Source organism: Hyperoodon ampullatus (genome assembly GCF_949752795.1).
Source record: "Hyperoodon ampullatus genome assembly, chromosome: 6".
NCBI lineage: Eukaryota > Metazoa > Chordata > Mammalia > Artiodactyla > Ziphiidae > Hyperoodon > Hyperoodon ampullatus.
Genome location: NC_136919.1, coordinates 103,584,011 through 103,606,033, shown reverse-complemented (window position 1 = coordinate 103,606,033; position 22,023 = coordinate 103,584,011). Strand labels below are relative to the sequence as shown.

Here is a 22,023-nt window from a genome sequence, read left to right as displayed (position 1 = left end):
GGTAGGTGGCTGGTGAACCAGGGCTCAGGGGTCAGCCTTCCTGCAGAGATTGAACTCTTAGTAATCCAGTCCTTGACCATTAGTCACTGCATTTGTGACTTGCCCTGGAGCCCTCTACCATACCTGAACTCCTGGTCTAAGATCTTAGGCTAGAAATCCTCATGCCCACTCTAACCCCTCTCTGGCCTGGCTTTTCCCTAGAAGGATGATGTTCTATACTTTTCTGAGAGTTCCCATCTCAGGAGTCTCTCTACGTGGTTTAAAAAGTGGAAATAAGAATAAGAAAAAAAGAGATACTCTCTGCTGGGATTAAGCCAAAGGTTTTTTACCTTCCTGATGTTTCTATGTTTCCTAGGTCGTGCTAAGAATGGATTACTGTGGAAGCAGGGGAGTAACATTACGAAGAGCCCCAGTCCACACAGGAACCCAAGGATGATATCAATCACCCAGGAAGTTGGGCTGGATCTCAGCCAGATAGCAACAATGTCTTTCAAAGAAAAGAGATTCTCCATCTTCTGAACTGCATTGCTGCCCTCAGGCAACAGAGCACTGGGAGTTCACTTGATGGCAGAACACCAGGCCTGCGTCACAGAGCTGTGGCCTTGTCACTAAGGGCTCCTGAGTGTGGGGGAGGGGCAATAAGAGAAATAGGCTGAATCACTGCCCCTCCTTCCCATCCAGACCCACAGACACTGTGCACCCTCCTGGGGCTTCCAGATCCCTCCTTCCAACTACTCTCATCCTGTCAGAGAGACCTTAGCCAATTTTCTGTTCATTCCATCTGGAACCTGGTTCCTTCAACCATGAGAGACCTTTACTTGAGGCCCACCAACTTGATAACTCTTGAACATCTTAAGCTGACCCTGGAAGACTGGCTGTTTCACAGACATTTTTACTCAGGATTTCCTTTGTCCTCAGCTCCAACTTTCCCACATCATGTTTGTGTCTTGTGTAAACCCAGGGATAGAACTTGAATTTCTTTTACACTTATTTAGTTTTGTGAATTTTGAATAGTGTATGTTTTGCCTCATTTTCTATCAGAGGGAACTAAACACAAACATTAAAATAATTTATTTTTCAAAATTCATAAGTATGAAAGAATTATAAATAGTTACGTAATAGGGAAGAACAAATCTGACTCCACATGAGATCTTTTTTACTTTAATCTTTATGCTTTGTTGCCCGAGCTAACTCTGTCCATCCCTGTGACCCAGGCTGGCTCTGCACTTTTTGTAAAACAATGTTGCCTAGAGCCTGAAATATACAGGATAGACTATTTCTAAGGCTCTGACTTTTAAGAGCCCATTCATGGAGATAAAAAGTTGCAGAACAGAGAATAATAATTGTTTTGTTGGAGGTTTACAGGAACACATGACCTGACCAGGATCTGACCCATCTGGCCAGCTGCTAGAACAAAGGATCCAACACCAAGATATCTGCAACAATTAACCATGCCCCTCCCTCACCTTGCCTTTAAAAAGGCTTTGCTGAAAGCCTTCAGGGAGTTTGGGGTTTTTCCTGGGCATGAGCCACGTGTCTTCTTGCATGGCACTGTGTAAACCTTTCTCTGCTCCAGACTCTGATGTTTCAGTATTTAGCCTCACTGTGCATCAGGCACACAGACTTGCATCTGGTAACAGTTAAACCTTCAAATGATGTTTTTGTAAGTTTGTAGTGTTTATAATTCTGGAGTTAGTAAATCTTTAAACTGCACAAAAACTTTTGGGACACACTGCAAACACGCACACACACACATACTCATTTTCCTTAACCAATCTAGTACTTTCAAATCCAATAATCCATACTTTTCTACTTAAAAAAAATCTTTCATATGTTGTCTCAACCCAACTTCTTAGTTTGCAACGATAAGACAGTCCCCACTCTCCAGATAAATTTTGAAATATGTGGTCTTAATCCATTAGGGCTGCTATAACAATATACCATAGACTGGGTAGATTAAAAACAACAGACATTTATTATCACAGTTCTGGAGGCTGGGAAGCCCAAGATCAAGTCACCAGTATGGCCACCTCGTAGTGAGAGCTCTCTTCCTGGTTCACAGCTGGAGCCTTCTCTCTGTATCCTCATATGATGGGAGGAGGCTAGAGATATCTCTGGAGTCTCTTTTATAAGGCACTAATCCCATTCATGAAAGCTCATAAGCACTTTTGCATGGCCCCGCCTCCTATCTTTAAGAGGTAGGATTTCAACATGTAAATTTTGACAGAACATTAACATTCAGACATGTGCACTCATTCTATACCCGGAAGCTGGGAATGGGTTAGGGGGAGCCAAGGTCCTGACCCTAAAGGGCTGTAGGGTGAAGAGTAGGACTAGGGGTCAAACCCTTGGGGCTGAGCCAGGTCTTGAGCAGCCTCTTCAGATATTCCTAGTGTGTTATGTATGTATTCTCTTTTCTGAGTGTGCCTTGCCTTTCCTGCCCCATCCTCCCAGGCCCCTGAAGCTTCATGTCCAGCCTGAACCATATAAAAAGGGAGCTTTGAGTCTTACACAAAATTCCCTTATGACACCGCTTCCTATCCCTTAGCAGTAACACAAGATTCACTGAAGGATTCACATGGTAAATATGTCTTAATGCCCCATGAGGGCTTTAAAATAATGTGTATTCTCTGCTTGTTGGTCATAATTTTATACAGTTTTAGTGGGAACGTGGGCATGTGAGTTTATTTGGCTATATTGACATGAATGTGCACTTTCACAAACATATCTCCTACATCTACTATTTTTCCTACAGTCTTTTCCTCCCATATGATATTCTCACCTTAATTCAACCTTTTATCAAAATTTAGACTTAGGTCTGTCACCATGTGGACATGCTTTGTAACAAAATAGCTTCAACCGAGGAGGTCAGTGGAAGGCCTGGACTAGCTATCTTGGTTCCATGATAGTAAGCAAAGGATCGCAAACTACCATGTTAAGCTTTAGCATAAAGCAAAGTTTATTTAAGCATAGGTACACTCTCAGAGAGGGAGAGAGAGAAGGAGAGAGAAAGAGCAGGCCGTTTCTGAGAACAGGCTATTTCAGCGAAGTGAAGCAAGCCCAAAGCAAAGTATATCGAAGCAAAGGTACACTCTCGGGGTGGGGGGGGGATGGGTGTACTCTTTCTGCAAATTGAAAGCAGCATTCCTATAAAGGCTTACGAGCGCTTTTAAGGAGCATTTTGCAGAGAGGTGGGGGTGAGAGACAAGGATCATTATTTGATTGACAGTCCTGAGCTATGTAACAAGTTTTCTGCTGCGCATGCTCTCATCCTTGAATCCCCAAGAAATGCCTACTGGGTGGGGGGAGGGGCAAAACCACATGTAATTTAGTGTAATTATGGTCTAATGAGTTTGGATTTACTATAGGTTATACGCCTGTCTGGTCTCGGCATGCACAGCCTGGAGAAGTCCCCTTGTGTTACTGTGCCTCTCTTTATCAGGATAAGCTGCCCACCACCCGACCATAGTTTCTCCCGTTCTGGGTGGAGTCAAGGGAGAGTCCCCAGATGGCTGGGTGTGACTCAATTTCTTCTTCTTGTCTTTCTCACCACTGTCACCTCCTTGCTGCTAATGTCTGACTAACTACCTAACAGGTCTTCTCTGCATTCATATTTGCTCTCTAAATTTTCTCTATTACTTTATTTTCAATATGTTTTGTTTGATGGGTTTTTTTTTTGAAATTTAAAAATCTTATGATCACATTTACCTTGATTTATTTAATTATTGTTCTACTGTTATTGATTTCTGCCATCTTATTTTATGCTTTATTTTCTACATTTTCTTTATTGTTTCTTTTTTTCCCTTCTTTGGCATCTTCCATTTTACAGGTCAAGGGTACTTATGTTTGTTTGACATTTGGGAATTTTTAATATTGTAATGGTTTTATATCTTGAATTATGTTAATTTTCTCCTCAATTTCTTACCCGTGGATGAAAAATGTTCCCTGCCATATCAGTACACAAAGGATGTTGCAGTCATCAAGTCAGACGTCAAAGCAGGAACCCTCAACTGTGCACCTTGAGGGGATTCGGGATGGAGAAAAACAGGGTACTGATTCTAGAGTTAAGGTGCATATCAAAGGAATGATTTCACGGAGCCCAGATTCTTTCATCTTCTCATACATAGAAAAGTGCTAAAGTCCTTAACTTGAGATGTCTAGTTTTCTTTAATTAATAGTAATCTTTTGATGTTCTGACTACCTGGTTTTTGTTGACTCCTCCCTTAGGTCTTCTGAGCAGTTCCTCAGAGTGATCTGACAGGCTGTGTTCTGGGCTTAAGTCCTCAGAAAATCTGCCAAATAAAACATAATTCTCCTTTTGGGTTGTGCATAGTTTTCAGTCAGCAGTCTTGGCAACCAATGAAGGGGCCCAGAGCAGACTTTTCTTCTTTGCCTGAACTCTATGAGGATCCAGAGTCCTGGCACCAGCAGAGGCTTCTTGGGCCTGTCCACTTTCTCAGAGTCCAGATGAATTTGGGTGAGTATCTCCTGGTTCTTGGATCTCCAGTTTTGGTTGATGATCCTAAGTTTTATTCAGTGGTGTTCAACTCTTCTCTTGAGTAGTAGGTTATCCTTGAAACTTGGTTTCAAGAAGAAGTACCTGGGTCATCCTCAGTGAAAGACACTGGGAAGATTTTTACTCAAGTGGGTTAGCCTCACTTAAAAGACACTGGGAAGATCTTGCTCAGTTTAGACACTGCGTGGTTTATCCTCAGCTGAAAGACTGGGGAGACTTTGCTCAGATGAAAGACACTGAGTAAAAGTGGGACTGGGTAATTAGGTGGAAGACTAACCTGTCTTCCTTGAATTGGCTACTTTAATAGAGTTTGTCAAAATAAAAGTGATCTTCACAAATTGAACTCAGAATGGGGAACTTAGCTTTCAATACAAAAGAAAAAGGAACAACAACAGATTTCCAGCCTCCAACGGATATCCTGGCCAGGTTTATGTACATACAAAATTTACATTTACAAGTGCTTACTTTCTTGGGACTTAAAGAAAATCTTGCCCTAAAAATGACTAAGATAGGACTCTTTTATTGCATATGCAGTTAAGTTAAAAAAAGCTGGCTTGATAAAAACATCTTTTCAGAATTCTGACTTCAAAAAAACAAAAGGCTTTCTAGGGGAAACTTCCATTTCTCTTCCTGTGTCTCTGAAATGTTAAGTGTTCTGATATTCTTCAGTGTGTGTGTGTGTGTGTGTTTTGAGAACTTGGTCACTACCACCCAAAAGTACTTATATGGTGTACATTTGCCAATTTCCTCGCTTCCATTGTGAAAGGAGTTCCCTATTCCTAAGAAAATGGACCTATGTCCGACTGACACAGAAGATGGAGATTTATCCCAGTGCATTTATATATGTATATCTATTAAATTTATGTATATATATATAATGCCTAATGGAAACATCTCAGATGTTCTATTTGGTATTTTTCTTTAATTTTACTTATAAAATTGTGACCATTTTTTAACTCAAAAGAGGAGAACCTTAAAAATTAATTAAGAAGACATCCTCAGTAGTCTAAGGTTCAGAGTGACTTGGCAGAGAAAATTGCTGAATGGTTAGATAATAGTGCTGGTATGCTTGGCTATTGTAACACTTTACATTTGAGTTTCTCTTCCTTGAAATTACAAGAACTATATGACTCAAGAGAAAGATAATTAGGAATATTCTGCTTGCTTTTTTTTTTTTTTTTTTTGTTACGGTACGCGGGCCTCTCACTGCTGCGGCCTCTCCCGTTGCGGAGCACAGGCTCCGGACGCGCAGGCCCAGCGGCCATGGCCCACGGGCACAGCCGCTCCGCGGCATGTGGAATCCTCCCGGACCGGGACACGAACCCGTGTCCCCTGCATCGGCAGGCGGACTCCCAACCACTGTGCCACCAGGGAAGCCCCTCTGCTTGCTTTTTATATAGCCTATTGAAGAACATTTTAATTATTTGGAGGTCATAGGAAGGAACCTTCATGATCTAAGTTTTGAACAAGTAGTGTTGAAACACAAAGCTATGACTTAAAAAGGAAATTTGAAATGACCTATTTCTTTTGGCATCTCAATCCAGATATCTGTCAGTAAAATGAGTCACTTTTCAGTCAAATGGGTGGTCAGCAATATAATTTTTTATTGGGAAGCTGAAAGACACCATTGCCAAGCAGAGCATCTGCAGTGTTCACATCTATATTTGAGCATCTTTCGTTTTCCCAAGGGGTGCAAGTGAAGAGAAGGAAGGCAGAGAAATGCACTTGAATAAAGCTTTTCAAGATGGATAGAACAGAGAGCATTCCCAGAGGCAGGTCAAGTTCAACCCAAGAACAACTCTCTCAGTGCTTTCACAACTAGGTAAAATACAAGACCAGTAGTAACTCAGCTCTCAAATCAGTGCTGAAATCCAGCAGAAGGTTGTTAATATTGATACGGTTAACATACATCAAATAGGATTACTGAATTTTCTGAATCCAACTGAACTCCCAGGATTGTTTGGTTTCAAAGGCTGTTGGGCTCAAGACGCATTTGGTTTTAAATAATCCTTCATAAAATGTTCAGCTTTCAGTCTAATATGATTGAAACCCAGCTTGAGTGTGTCTTATAATACACTGGACTGGAAAGACTATGGGCATTGAATTATTCAAAACATGGCAGGCGAAGGAGTGATATGTGGGGAGGATGTGATCATAGAAATGAGTGAGACTTGATATGTCTTGTTATCTCATTTGATTTACCTGTTAGAACTCTTCCAAATATTAGAGGAAAGAAATCAATATCAATTTTCACCTGTCACGTTCCACACTTCAATGATTAATGAATGTCAAATTTGACCACACTTTTCTGTACCACCTGCTCTGAAATAATATTTCTGGGCCTTTATTAAAAATGTAAAATTTTCATTGAATTGCCAAATATGATCCTGCAGTGGCTAATTCAGCTTGTTTTATTAGTAAGCAAGTTCTGATGAGTAATACTAATTTAATAAGCCTGCATGTGAGGTTAAAGTGTAAACTATTCCTGCCGAAGGTGATGAGATATGACTGTGATGTGGTGGTAGGGCACTCACCTTCCTGAACGAACCCTGCGAGCACACAGTTCTTGGGAGAAACCAGTACTGCATACAGTAGCAAATCTGATATAATTTTACATGTCTCCTGTAGCAGTGGAATGCACACACATACAAACATGATCATGGGTGAAAAAACACACATGCGCACCTTAGAGGCTTACATTTATTTCTGAATATAGTTCTCCGGAAAGAAAAAGCTTTACTGATGATTTGTATTTTTATAGTTTATTGTTTTATCCATACTAAAACACTTCATGAAATCACTTCCTGTTTTGTTGTCCATGGAATCCTTTCAATTTTGAGACGCTAAATATAAATCGAAATAATGATTATAGTCCTTGGCCATGAAAGACTAAGTTACAGAGAACCCGGTGACTGGAGGTCAGAGCTGCCACGGAATTATTCTCTGCTCCAGAGACCATCAGAATATCACTGTGTACCCACTTAAGGATAGAATGCTGCTATTGAGAAACGAGCTCTCTTTTATTTCTACTAAAAGGAGAGAACAGTAGGGGACCTTGGCTGCGCGAGTGTATGAGACTTTCTCTGTTTTGTACAATAAGCCAAAAACAATACATGAAATAGCCTCACGCCTTTTGTCTTTTGTACCCAGCTCCTTCCTGTATTGCTCCTGATCAATTACACTTAAATCAACAAGAGTTGCTTGAACATTTTGACAGTTATGTTCCCCATACCCTGAAGCATTTTTAAAGGGTTACTGAGATAAAGCTATTTCAAAAATACTCCCTCCAAATTTTTTCAGGGTGGCATCAATGAAAGTAACATAGAGGAAAAAAACTTGAGTTCCTGGCCTACCACTCTAAGGCCAGGCAAGCATAAACCTTCATAGCAAAACCTAAGTTTGCTCCCAGTTGAGAATTTGGTTTCCACGGTCTTATATAAAAAGTATATGGAGACTTTAATTCCCTATAAGCCCTTTCCAAAGAGTGAATACAGTTCATCATTCGTAAGAGATGATGAAAGTTACAATTTTGTTGAATAGGTGGAATATATATTACATATAATATACATATTTATTTTTTATATATATATATATATATAAAGTTACTATTCAGAGTCCTAAAATGTGGATTTTTCTTACTTACCAAGAATGAACAGTAACTTGATCTCTAAACAATAAAGCACCTGGTCATAACAGAATCATAACAAATATTTGATATCAGAATGAATTCACTGTTCAGGTGTAAAGAGGGAATAGCTTCAGTTTTCCTCTTTCGTGCACCCCATTATTGCATCCTGGACAGAGGGGATTTTCTTGATTTTAATCTAAAGGAGAAATGGTCACTTTTGTTGAGATGGAAATTGACAACCTCAGTAGGCAGAGGCACTGTTTTTATTTGGCTGAATTCATGTTTCTAGTGATAATTCAAGGCGTAATAGGGTTTTCTCAGCCACTCCAAAATCTGAAAATGATAAGCATCTCACCAGAGTTTCAGGATGGCCCATTACCTATTCTGTGGAAAGATATTCAAAATACCATGCTTCATCAATGTCTTCTTTGACTTATTAATGAATGGACAACTACAAGACAGTGTCTTATCCTTGCTTCAAAAAAATAAAAACAAAAAACCCCCACAAACACAAAAAAACTGTTAACAATGAAAACTTATTATGCCAGGCCTTAGTATGGCCTGACTTGGAAATTTAGTTTCAGAGGCTTTTGTGAATATACCAAGGAAAGAGGACCTAGGTGTATCTTATTCCACAGGCCGCCAATAAATATTTGCTTAACGGACAAAAAATTAATATATAGTATAGGAGAGAACCTGACAGATGCTTAACATTATTGAGTGATAGCAATGTCCAAACTCATCTGTGATCAAACACTATGAAAGTATCCTCCTAAGGATAAACTTATTACAAATAAGAAGTGAAAATTCAATTATGCAGATACTTTCAGTGTCAGCTCTGATATGCAAAAAGCATGGAAGTTGTCACTGTATCTTGTCCTTACAAGATAATGCTGTACAAAATGAAAATCAGTGACTTTTCTCAGTCGTGATTAATAAAACATGTAACTATGAAAGAATTTTCAAACGGTAATTATGTATGTGTCTCTGAAAAATCTGTGTCAAAGAGGCTATCAGTATAAACTTATTTAACTTCTATCTCTTCTTACCTTTATTTCCTCCCAAACTTACCAGTATCCATCCAGCTCGAAGGATACAAGTGATTTTTATATACTGTGCAAGGTTTTTTTTCTTATTCATATGTCCATGTTTCCCCAGTTCTCTAAATTATTATCTACATCTTCAGGATCTCCTTTACTGGTTCCTTCATTTCAACATATAAAATATAAGTCCTTCTCATTCTAAAAAATTATTTTTTGCTAATTATTTTCTCTTTTCATCCAAACTCCTTGAGAGTAGCCTATTCCCACTGTCCTCACTAGCCCCGCCTGGCCCCGACAGGCAGCCCTACACCCTCAGTTTATTGCCATCTGGCTTTTTGTCCACCACTTCACTGAACTGCTCTAAGGTCACTGGGGACCTAACTGCCCAAATCCAATGGACACTCACATTCTCTGAAGGATGACGCTGTCATCTACTTCCTCCTTCTTGAAACTCTATCACCTCTCTCCTTCCCAGAATTCTTTCTCTGCTTATTACTTAAACGTTGTCAGTACTCACAATTCTCTGAAATCTCATCCATTTTCATGATTTTAATGACTGCTGATGATATGTGCTGATGACATTCAAATTTTTATCTTTCCATGTCTTCACGTGCATGTCCAGTTATCTACCAGTTTGTCTTCTGAATTCTACAGGTGCTTTCAAATTCTACATGTCCAGAACTAAAGTCTTTTCCCCACTTCAGTTCTTTATCCCCTACTTCCAAACTCAATGATACCACCACCCAACCTTAGTCACACAGATGGGGGTTCAGCCTCCGCCTCCTACTTCTTCCTTACTTCCCAAGGTCAAGTCTTGCTGGTAATTTCCTAAATACAATTAGAACTTATTTCCTCCCTTCATCTATACCTTATTTCAGACCCCTTTCTTCTTGCTATTACCTGGTCTAGAAGTTACGAAATTGCTGTTTGGTGGAACCAGTTGTTAGACCTTCTATTAAAAAAGGACTCTAGGGTCAAATAGCTTTGAGGATGGCTGTGTACCATACGCCTGCTGTGACGATCCAGAATGAACATTAGCCTACAGCGGCCCCGAGAAGCTGTACAGTAAAGAAACCTGATTAACTTTATTTAAGCCAGGTTCTCCCTTCTGCCGGCCTATAAACCTTTCAGTAGGGACAGGAGAGGAGGTGGCAGCGTGAAAATCCACTTGAAAATATAAAGCACTGCTCCTCAGAAGAGTGGGGCATAATTATCTCCAGGCTTCTTCAGATTCCTCATCCATACTGACGTCAGTGGTCTAAAATGCCACCTGAACTTGTCCTTTCCATTCTTAGCTATTTTCTGAGGAAACCAGCTCCACGCACATGGATGGTTAAGACCTGCTCTCCTCCTCCTCGCTGCCTCCTTTAGGGGCACTTGCCGCTGCCTGGGGACACTGCACGGATCCTCCAGAGCCTGTGCCTGTGGCTCTGTAACACACCCCTCGCACACTCACGGCTCTGGACTTCCGCTGTCCACTCTGCCTTGAGTATCCTTGCCTTTCACCGGCTGACTCACCAGTTTCTCACGAGTCCTTTAAGACTTAGCTTAGGGACTGCCTCTTTAGATGACTTTTCTTTGCCTCACAGCTCCCCCTCTTCTTCCACAAACACTGACTAAACGCCCTGAATATGCCCGTCACAGCAGGTCACGTGTAGGATGAGACATCTGCTGTGCGTCTTCCCCTCTCACTCCACTGCTGAAGGGCCAACACTACATCTTGCTCATTGTTTCACTCCTCTAACACTCAACCCATGACTAATGAACTAACTAGTACTGTAGTAGCCCTCTTAGGAACAATCAGGCAGGACCTTCTACAAGAAATCTGACACTCCAGCTTTTCTCTGATCTCACCTTTCACTCTGATTGAACTAAAGACTTATCTGTACATGTTTTACTAGGGAGACATAATTTAATCCAGAGATGTGTCATCACATACTCTCACATACTGCCATTTAAAAATTCTGCTCACGATGGGGGAAGGAGACAGGTGTGCTTTCTGACAGCCCCACTGTTTTTGCACTTCTAGTGGTCACTGGCTTCTCTCTCAGTGCCTTCCTTAAACCCTTCTTCTCTTAAGGAAACAGTATAACAAAGTAATTAAGAGCCTGGTTACAGCCTATGTGTGAACAGAAACATAACCAAGGACATAGAGAATAGACTGGCGGTTGCCAAGGCGGAGGGGGTGGGAGAGGGTTGGATTGGGAGTTTGGGATTAGCAGATGCAAACTGGTGTATATACAGGATGGATAAACAAAAAGGTCCTACATGGGACTTCCCTGGTGGCGCAGTGGTTAAGAATACGCCTGCCAATGCAGGGGACATGGGTTCAAGCCCTGGTCCGGGAAGATCCCACATGCCAGAGAGCAACTAAGCCGGATGTCACAACTACTGAAGTCCAGGCACCTAGAGCCCGTGCTCTGCAACAAGAGAAGCCACCACAATGAGAAGCATGTGCACCTCAACTAGAGGAAGCCCGCGTGCAGCAACAAAGGACAAACACAGCCAAAAATAAATACATACATACATTTATTTTTAAAAAGTGCATGTATTTAAAAAAACCCCAAAAAGGTCCTACTGTAGAGCACAGGGAACTATATTCTATATCCTGTGATAAACCGTAATGGAAAAGAATGTACATAAATGTGTAACTGAGTCACTTTCCTGTACAGCAGTAATTAACACAACACTGTAATTCAAGTGTATGTCAATAAAAACTAAAATTTAAAAAAATTGCCAGAAAAATAGTCACATAAGGGGAACTTCCCTGGTGGTCCAGGGGTTAAGACTTCGCCTTCCAATGGAGGGGGTGAGGGTTCAATCCCTGGTCGGGGAGCTAAGATCTCACATGCCTTGAGGCCAAAAACCCAAAATATAAGACAGAAGCAATACTGTAACAAATGCAATAAACACTTTAAAAATGGCTGACATCAGAAAAAATCTTTAAAGAAAAAATTCACATAAATCAGAAACAAATGAAAGATAATAAAGTCCATACATTAAAAAAAAAAAAAAGAGCATGGGTTTGGGTCACATTCCAACTTCCCACTTACTTATAGCTGTGTAATTCTGGGCAACTCACATAATGTCTACTCAGACTGTTCATCTATAAAATGGGGATGGTAAGAGTTCCCTACCTCAGAGCGTTGCTGTAATCCATAAACACGGTTAAGTGCCTTGGTAAATGTTTGAGGCTCTCTGGTTATTGTGAATTAAAATATGTCAATGGCTTCTGGCCGTGTGATTTATAATAGTTTGATGTTTAACCAAATGGTAAAACGATTCCATTTATTATTCCCATCTCTTTTTAACCCTTAGCCTGCTTTGTTGTTTATGTTTTCTCCCACCACAGAGTGCTAGTTCCAGGAGAGTAAAGGCTTTATTTTGTTCACTGCTGAAAGCAACAGCACCCAGAAAAGTACTGTACATATGAAGCCCTCAGTAAACACTAGCTGAAAGAATGGTGCAAAGTGTTACAAGGAAAAGTACACCAAAACTTTCATTATAATAAAAAAGTATAGATAAAAAAATCTTTCTCTAATGGCTTCCAGTCAAGTAACTGAAAACACCATATGCTCTAATAAAAACATAAGTAGTTTATTAAAATTTGAAGGCAAAAACATAATTTTAAAAGATTTAGACCTATGTTAGGCGTGATAGAGTATGGATGCTTTCTTGAAATTCACAATCAGATCCAAGAGTATCACTTTCAGACTGTTCTAGTAGACTGAGTTTACTTTTAGTTGTCTTTGATGAAACAGTCACTATTCTACTCTCTTTCTTAACAGAAATGTGTTTTTTCAAAGACTCACTTTTAGTTGGTTTATTAACCAAAGAATTATTTTGCCCAATTCCTTTGCTTTTCTGCTTTACAGGTGAGTCAGAGCAGGAATGCAGGTCCTTCCCAGGTTGTTTCTTAGCAGAGTATTTTTTGGTATATTCACCTGCTTTGCTCATTTTCTCTGAAGAAGACCTGCTATTTCTAGATAATTCCTCTTCTTTTCTTTGACTTCCAGTTCCAGAAATGATGTCTGCTGAAGGAGAACATGTTCTAGCAATGAAATCTTCAAAAGACTCCTGCCGCTGCTCTGTGACTGGGACCCCCAGAGGTTGTCTTTGGAAGTTTCTAAGGCCTCCTGAGTAGATGCTGGGACACGGAAGGAGTCGAGAGGCAAAGGAATCCTAGCATCACCTGTAATTTTCTGAAAGTGGAGGGGAAGACAAAAGACAAGACAAAAATTCAGTGATGAACAAAGCCAACCATTAAAAAGTAGAGTTCAAAACTTCAATGTTACTCTGTAATCTTATTATTAACACAGTCAATTGATTAATCAGAAGATTTCAGAGCCGGTTTTTTTTGTAATTATATCTTGCCAAGTGATTCTCAGCTTAACCTAGCTATATCCAAGGCTATGTCCGCTACGTTTTCAGACTTTGGTGATTGGGCTAGTTATTACCCATTTCCTTTCCCTCACTAAAAATAAAACCCTATTCTCTAAGATAATTAATTTCTTTTCTATCCTCCAGGCACATGTAAACCGTATATAATTTGTGACCAGACTGTGTTCTCAAGCTGTCAGTTCCCAAGACCACTCTGAGATTGGTTGATGGGGGCTCCAAGTAAGGCTAGAGGAAAAGCTGACAGGTTTTCCCCTCTCATTCCCATAACCAGGTGATTCACTCTAATATGTTACCTATTAGCTATGTCTGGATTACTTATTTTAAAAATTATATCAGTATGTGTACCTTCATTAGTGTTCCTTCATTGTAAGCTGACTGCATACAAATAGAAACCTAGATAAAATATGAACAGAATAGACATTTATACAATTTAAAATCTGGAATATTTTCTCTAATATCTTCTTTCTTCATTAAGGATAGTTTGCTTTAACTCATAAATTTTCTAAAGAACTTCCAGTCTCCTTATTTACAAAAGTACAGTATCATGAAATGGGCACACATTTACTAATCTCAGATTTGGAAAGGATTCCAGAGTCTTCTAGCTCCCAAGCATGTGAACTATTAGAGACTGATCATTATTGTTTTCTCCCTGACTTGGTCATTTCCTTTTTGCTAATCACTCTTAGAATCATTAAGTGCTGTTCTGTCCATTTACTTGGATATTTTGCATTTGTTATGGGGCACCCTGTTTTGATTCCGATTTTCCTTCTTCAAGTGCCTTCTTTTCTTCTTTAGGTGGACTACTAACAGTAGAATTCATCTGGGGACGACCTAGTAAATGAAAATCTGACTGATCTATACCAGCCATTGTGGCCAACTGCCCAAGCCTAGACGAGAGGAGGAAAGGAGAAAAGACAAAGGTTATTACAATCACAGAAGAGCAGTTTAGATTTCCCCAGACCTACAATCATGAAATACTTCTAAAATCTTTTTTTTTTTTTTTGCGGTACGCGGGCCTCTCACTCCTGTGCCCGGCCTCTCCCGTTGCGGAGCACAGGCTCCAGACGCGCAGGCTCAGCGGCCATGGCTCACGGGCCCAGCCGCTCCGCACCATGCGGGATCCTCCCAGACCGGGGCACGAACCTGTAGCCCCTGCATCGGCAGGCGGACTCTCAACCACTCCGCCACCAGGGAAGCCCTACTTCTAAAATCTTAAAAGCCAACATCCTACTCCAGACTACAAGCCTCTCTCTCCCCCAAATCCTCAGCCCTTTCCAGATTCATCCTCTAGGACACATCCCACTGTCTCACTAGCAGCTTCAATAGGTACCATGCACCCTGTCCACTGCCTGTCACACCTCCATTCCCACACTTCTTTACCACCTTTCCTCCAGTTTCCAAGAATGTGTTTGTTCCTTCCTTCCCAACACCAACACCAATTCATTCACTGACAAAACACCACTCCATCAACTATCAATCTCCACTTCCCTCTTTCAGCAAAATTGCTCCCGGTTGAGAACCACTGACCTATATCTCCCCTGCAGATTAATAAACATTTTTATGTCTAAGGCAAAGATAACTTTAATTCAAACTTATCAAACAAGCAAAATAAGTGATAGATAGGAAAATTCTTATGCATTCCCGAATATTTTCAATGAAAACTGCCTTTAATTTAGTCTTTACAAAACAACTATACCTACTAATTACTACTCTGTCTACAGGTTACTCTTTTATAATGGGCTCCCCACTCTACCAAAGCAGGCTTCCCTATTTGCATTTCTTAAAAAATTTAATTCCTCATTTTAAAACGTCAACCATATTACCTACAATTACACTAAATTTGGCTAAATATAGCCACGTAAGTGATGAAAATTGCTCCAGTTCCTCAGCAAACTACCATTATAGTCGCAAAGAGAAGAATGCCATGAAGAGAAATGAACTAACCCAGCATCTTTAAGGAGAACCAGGAAAGCATGGAACTTCTGAAAAGAATTCTCACTGCTGCCCAAAACACCTTCATCATCCAGGATCATGCTTGTCAATGAGTGGGCATGAAGGGCTTCAGACAAAGAGAAAGTTGTGTTTCTTAACTGGGCATTTTCATGTTCCAGCTATACAAGAAGACTGAAAACGTCTGACATGATTTTTTCTCATTGTCATCAAAAGTAGTCTTGCCTTGGGCTTCCCTGGTGGCGCAGTGGTTGCGAGTCCGCCTGCCGATGCAGGGGACACGGGTTCGTGCCCCAGTCCGGGAAGATCCCACATGCTGCGTAGCGGCTGGGCCCATGAGCCATGGCCGCTGAGCCTGTGCGTCCGGAGCCTGTGCTCCGCAACGGGAGAGGCCACAACAGTGAGAGGCTCACATACCGCAAAAAAAACCCCAAAAAACAAACAAACAAACAGAAAGTAGTCTTGCCTAGTTTCAAGGAACAAAACTAAAACACTCAAAATGTAATTAATTTATAATAAATGTAACCCTCCGCCAGTAAAGACAGAGACCATGTCACATAATAACCAAAACCCACAGGCACCCAACAAAGTTTCCTATATAACACTTAGGTGGTATATACATAAACCAAAGTTACCGTTTTATTAATGATCTTTCACAAAAGATCACATTTCTAACTGGTTCAATTCATAATGGAGCCTCATTCCACATTAGAAAATTACCTGCTTTAAGTTTCCCTTAAATTAGAAAATGAATTATAGAATCTGATTTGAACAAAACATATTACTACTCTGCTGAATGTTAAGAATTAACTTTAGTGAGTAAAATATCTAATGCTTACGTTTAAAAGTCCTAAGTCATACCCAACCCAATTTATTAAATGTACGATCACCAATATTTTCTTTGGCTTCTTGAAAATATTCACCCCCGTGCACTCTTCCCCTTCCGCTCATCATCTATGCACTTAAAACCCCCTGTAAGCTCAACTCTCGTATTTCTCAGAAAGGCCGTTAATGTTCATGATGCCCCTTTTGCCTTACATGAGCAGGTACTCAACATTTATTGAATGTGTGTCTGCCAATCCAATGGATGCACTTTCAAAAATTCCTCCCTACACTCACCCTGTGATAAATTATATTTAGATAGAACTTTTTAGATTATGCCCTGCTTTCATGCACATTACCTAATATAATTCTCATAGTATATATTTTTATCTTTCATTGCATTCTTAGAAGTTTTCCAATATCTTAAATTTATTTAAATGATTCACTTTCCTAATTCATTGCCAGGAGAGTCTCATCATGTCTTTTATGTTACTGTATATACAATATATGCACAGAAAGTGCCTTCTTGAATCAAAGAATCATGAACAGGAAATAAGCTAATGTCATATAAAAGCACACACACACACACACACACACACACACACATACACAAAACCAGATTTTCACATCTTTAAAAACATGCTTTCTGGAATATAGATCATATGATCACTAAATACCAGTAAATGCAAAAGTCCATATGATACAACCAATTTGCAACATATTACAGTTTTAAAGCTTACAAAATATGTGTATATGGCTTAAAATCAAATCAAAATGAAACCAAAACACTCTCAAAAGCAGATGAAACGTGTTTACCTCACTGACTCGTCTATCAGCCTTCAGTCTTATTACTCTTTCCTCCTTTAACTGCTTTAGGCACTCCTCCAGGGTTTCCTAAGCAAACAGAGTCAATATTATAACTAATCCATAGTATAATATCCAAAAGCCTTTCCAGCTATTGGTCTCATCAGGATTTAGGGGCAGAGCCAGAAGTGAACTCAGATTTTAGTCTGCTACTGGTAATATCATACCATGCCAGTGAAATGAATGATCAAAATCTATCAAATTGGCAAAGATTTATTTAAATTCCACTCTTTCCAACATAAATTTGTGGCAGCCCACCATAAAAGGCATATGCATATAACATAGTAAGTCAGAAATAAGAAGTTACGACCAAGAAAGAAAAATTCTATTTTTATTTGTGGGTCTCTTTATAGCAGGAAGTCCTATTAACGAACCTGCTTAGCATACCTGAATTGCATAATTGCAGATTCAAAAGCATGTTTTAAAAAAGTAATCACTTTTAAAGCAATTTACAGTCAAGCGCTGTTCCTGGAGTTCCCTGGGTATTAAATAATCGAATCATCAAAACCCTAAGAGGGGGCTTCCCTACTGGCACAGTGGTTAAGAATCCGCCTGCCAGTGCAGGGGACACGGGTTCGAGCCCTAGTCCAGGAAGAACCCACATGCCGCAGAGCAACTAAGCCTGTGCGTCACGACTACTGAGCCTACGCTCTAGAACCCACGTGCCACAACTACTGAGGCCTGCGCGCCTAGAGCCTGCGCTCCACAATAAGAGAAGCCACCGCACCGCAACGAAGAGTAGCCCCCCGCTCGACGCAACTGGAGAAAGCTGGCGAGCAGCAACGAAGACCCAATGCAGCCAAAAATAAATTTATAAAACAAAAAACCCTACGAGGAAAGAACGATCACTAACTCCATGTTATTTTACAGATGAGGGAAACAGAGGCAGAGAAGTACAGTAAGTAGAGCAGCACAGCCAAGGTCACACCACTAAGTAGCAGAGCCACACTGTGGACTCAGGAAGCTGGCTGCCATTCCTGCTCACGGAGGTGGTAGTCTTCCCTTCACCAAGGTCACTGAAATAAAATGAACACTGATAAACTATCTTAGGAGTTTTAGGAACTAAGACACTTCGGTCCTTGAAGTGGGGACACTGCTTGCAATAGGCAGAATTCTGACAGAGCCCCCAAGATTACCACTTACTGAAGTACACAAACCTTCCACTTATCCAATCAAACTCTAAATGTAGGTGCTGTAGTGAAGGGATTTTGCACATGGAATTAAGGTTCAAAATCAGTTGATCTTTTAAGATAGGGAGATTATTTTAGGTGGATGTGGCCTACTCAGGCACCCCATGAAAAGGACCTGAACTCTTCCTGAATTGAAGTACAAAAGGGACAAGAGGGAGACTCTCCATTGCTGGCTCTGAAGAAGTCCAATGCTGCGGCAGGGAAGGCAAGCGAGAGGCCTCTAGGAGCTGAAACTCTCCCCCGACTGACAGCCAGCAAGGAAATGGGGACCTCTGTCCTGCAACTGCAGAATCTGAATTATGCCAACAAGCCGGAAGAAGCCTGTAGGCATTCTTTCCCAGAGCCTCTGGACGCTAACACAGACAGACTGACATCTTGATTTCAGCTCTGTGGCCCACACAAACTATGGTGAACATCCAACGTTTGGGGCTCAATATCTTACACTTAAATTTCACGTGCTTTAACACTCTCAGGAGGGAACCCACATGTTCCCGTGTGTATCTGAGCAGGAAGCCCAGTCACGCTGTGCCTGCACTTCTGACCTACAGAACTCTGAGCTAGTCAAATAGGTATTGTTTTCAGTCAGTAAGAGTGTAGTAAAAGAATTAATATTCTACTCAACCTCCAGGTTCGTGAACAAAATAAATGATTGTCATTGTTTTAGGCCACTGTTTTGGGGTGGTTTCTTATGCAGTGATAAACAATCATAATACCTATACTTATGAAAACAGTAAGGTATATTTATACATGTTAAGTGCTTTGAACAATCACTTAAAGAATGAGGAACTCTATTACCTGCCATCATTGGGAGAGGAGCTGGTATCACTTTCTGGAGAGTAGCTTTTGGTACCTAACAACAATCCTACATCAGGAGTTTACCCTCAGGAAATCAAAGATGTGGGCAAAGATTTATCTACCAACATGATGTCATAAGATTGTTTATAACCAAACCCTAGAAGAAAGCTAAGAGCCTCCGAATTGGGACTGGTTTAAATAAAAACAGCTCATCGTCTGAAGGAATGCGCTATGAAGCCACTAAGAATGACAAGAGGCCTCAACCAGAGTTAATGAATGGGCTTCAGGAGTGCTACATTCAAAATGTATCTGTGCGTTTTTCCTGGGAGATGATGCATAAGCTTCATCAAATTCTCTGATGTACAAGAGTAGTTAGTGACATGGCAAAATATTTCTGATACTTTTTTAAGACAAAAGAGCAGCTTAGGTGTGTGTACATGCAGAGGTGGCTTTTATTTCCTTCAAGAAGTTGTTCATTGTTTTCAAACATTTGCTCAAGGAACATATATTTCTATATTCAGAACATGTGTAAAAAATTGAGAGTTTAAGAACTTCAAATTCTTTAATGTTTCATTACTAAAGCCAGTCAAGTTTTCAATGGGGAAAAAGGGGAAAAAATTGCAAAATTCCTCTATTTTTAATATAATGGTTTAATCAATCTTCTAAAACTGATTTCAAAGAAATTCTAAACAAATAAACAAAAAACCAAAAAACCCTCAGCACGGTCAGAGGAAAGTAGACTAAAATTCCTGACTGATTCTAAATAGCACATCAAAGTGCAATTACATGCAACAGTTTCTCCCTCTAATGGAGGGAATTAGAACACAGTGTGAAATTTTTGTGAAAAAGTGTACCCTCCGCCTACAAAGTATTCAGAATTCATGTCCCTTACATGGAAACATGGAACCAAAAAAGTTAGAAAGTAAAATTGCTTGATATTCTATTACTGAAGTAAGACTAATGATAAGGCTTTGGAAGAATTTTCCTTCCTGCCATCTGCTCTCCTTCCTCCCTTCTGTACACCGGCTAGGGTGATTTTTCTGGGACAAAGCTCCCATCATATTGGATATCAAATTTTATGTTCAACTTTTCTCCATTTAACATTGAAATCAATCATTTCTCATATAATCAGGGGATTCATAACCTTGATTTTTTTGTGTGGGCTACAAAATATTCCACTGAGTGGGTTTACTGGTTAACCATTTTACACATTTAAATTCTTTCCAACTTTTCAATATTTTCAGACAAAATAACCGTTTTTATGCATGAAGGCTTTTTTCCATATTGAGAATAACATTCTTACAATACATCCATAAAAATGAGTTTGAGATCAAAGCAAATGAACATTTTTAAGGCTCTGAGGTACCTATCTCCAGACTTCTTTCCAAAAGATTTCTGGGGTTTTACACTGCCATCAGCGATGTGTCACTTGGTATATAACCTCTACTATAACTGTTGGCTTACTTCCTCACTTAGAGTGCAAGTTATTTGAAGATAGGGGGTGTATTTTATTAAGTGTTTATCCCCAGCACCTGTGCCTAGCACAACGTAGACGGTCAGTAAATAATTGCTTAATAAGGAAAATCCCTGCCACACACGTACATATAAGATGTACGTGTGTGAAAGACAGACTGTGTGTTTTTCTCTAACTGGATAGATGAAAACTTGTCATCTTCTTTAATGTGCAATTTTTTTGCTTATAATTAGTAATTAAATTTCTCTTTTAGATTATATTGTAAATATTCAGATTCTCTGAGGCAAATGGGCCTGGCACTACCCATTAGCTATATAACCTTGGACAAGTTCTATAACTCTAGGCCTCAACTTCCTCATCTATAAAATGGAGATAAGCTCCCATATTACAGAGCTCTTGTGAGAATTACATGAGTTAAAACACATATAAAATTAGAAGAGTGCTTGGTACACAGAATATGTGCAATTAATGTTGAATGAATGAACATGCGAATGCAAACAGTAGTGAAGGGCTTAAAATGAAACGGTCTCATCCCACTCCCACATCCAGCACTCAAGAAGCGACCGATTCTTTACGCAGTTTTTAATTGTAAAATACGATATGTGTACTGAGAAGTGCACAGAACAAAACTGTCAATGTGACAAATAAAAAGAGAATACTTACATAAGCACTACTCGAATCTGAAAGTATTGATACTTGTCAGCATCGCAAAAACCCCCCATATCCTTTTCTCATCACAAGTTCCTTCCCTCTTCCCGGTTAAACACCAACCTCACTTCTTGACAGTCATTTCCTTTAACCTGCATGCATCCCTAACAAGAGTTTAGTTGTGTCAACATCTAACTTTATGTACAGGATCATAGTATATGAATTCTTTTCTATCTTATTTCTTTCTCTCAACATTGGTTTAAAAAATTCATCCACATTGCTGCCTGTAGCTCTAGTTCATTCAACTTTATTGCTGGATAGTTTTCCCACTGTACAAATACACATCATTTATTTAATTTTTGACTCTTAATGGACATTTGGTTTGTTTTCAGTTTGTGCTAATGCAAATCATGGACAGGAATTCTGCTGTACACATTATTCTGGTGCATTTACATAGGGCAGGGGTGAGGGTTGCTGGCTCACAGGCTATTTATATACCTTCAATTGATGGAGAGGGCTAAATGCTTTCCAAAGTAGTTGTGTCGATTTATACTCCAGTATAAACAGGGTAGAAGATTCCCATAGTACTTCAGGTCTACAATACCTGATACTACCAGACTTTTTATTTATGTATTTGCAATCTGATTGACATGTAGTTTCCTTGGTTTTGACTCACTTTTCACTTATTACTT

At 39.9% G+C, this 22,023-nt stretch overlaps 1 pseudogene across 1 annotated transcript in view; it reads right to left on the bottom strand.

The window, feature by feature from the left end:
* Positions 1-12,807: 12,807 nt before the first annotated feature.
* Positions 12,808-22,023, bottom strand: part of LOC307054868 (centrosomal protein of 78 kDa-like) — a 34,637-nt pseudogene continuing 25,421 nt past the window's right edge. Inside the window, exons 10-14 of the transcript in view lie at positions 17,177-17,254; positions 15,533-15,699; positions 14,304-14,475; positions 13,934-13,981; positions 12,808-13,395 (exon numbers count right to left, since the gene is read on the bottom strand). The product of the transcript in view is annotated as a centrosomal protein of 78 kDa-like (transcript). The remainder of the gene's footprint in view (positions 13,396-13,933; positions 13,982-14,303; positions 14,476-15,532; positions 15,700-17,176; positions 17,255-22,023) is intronic.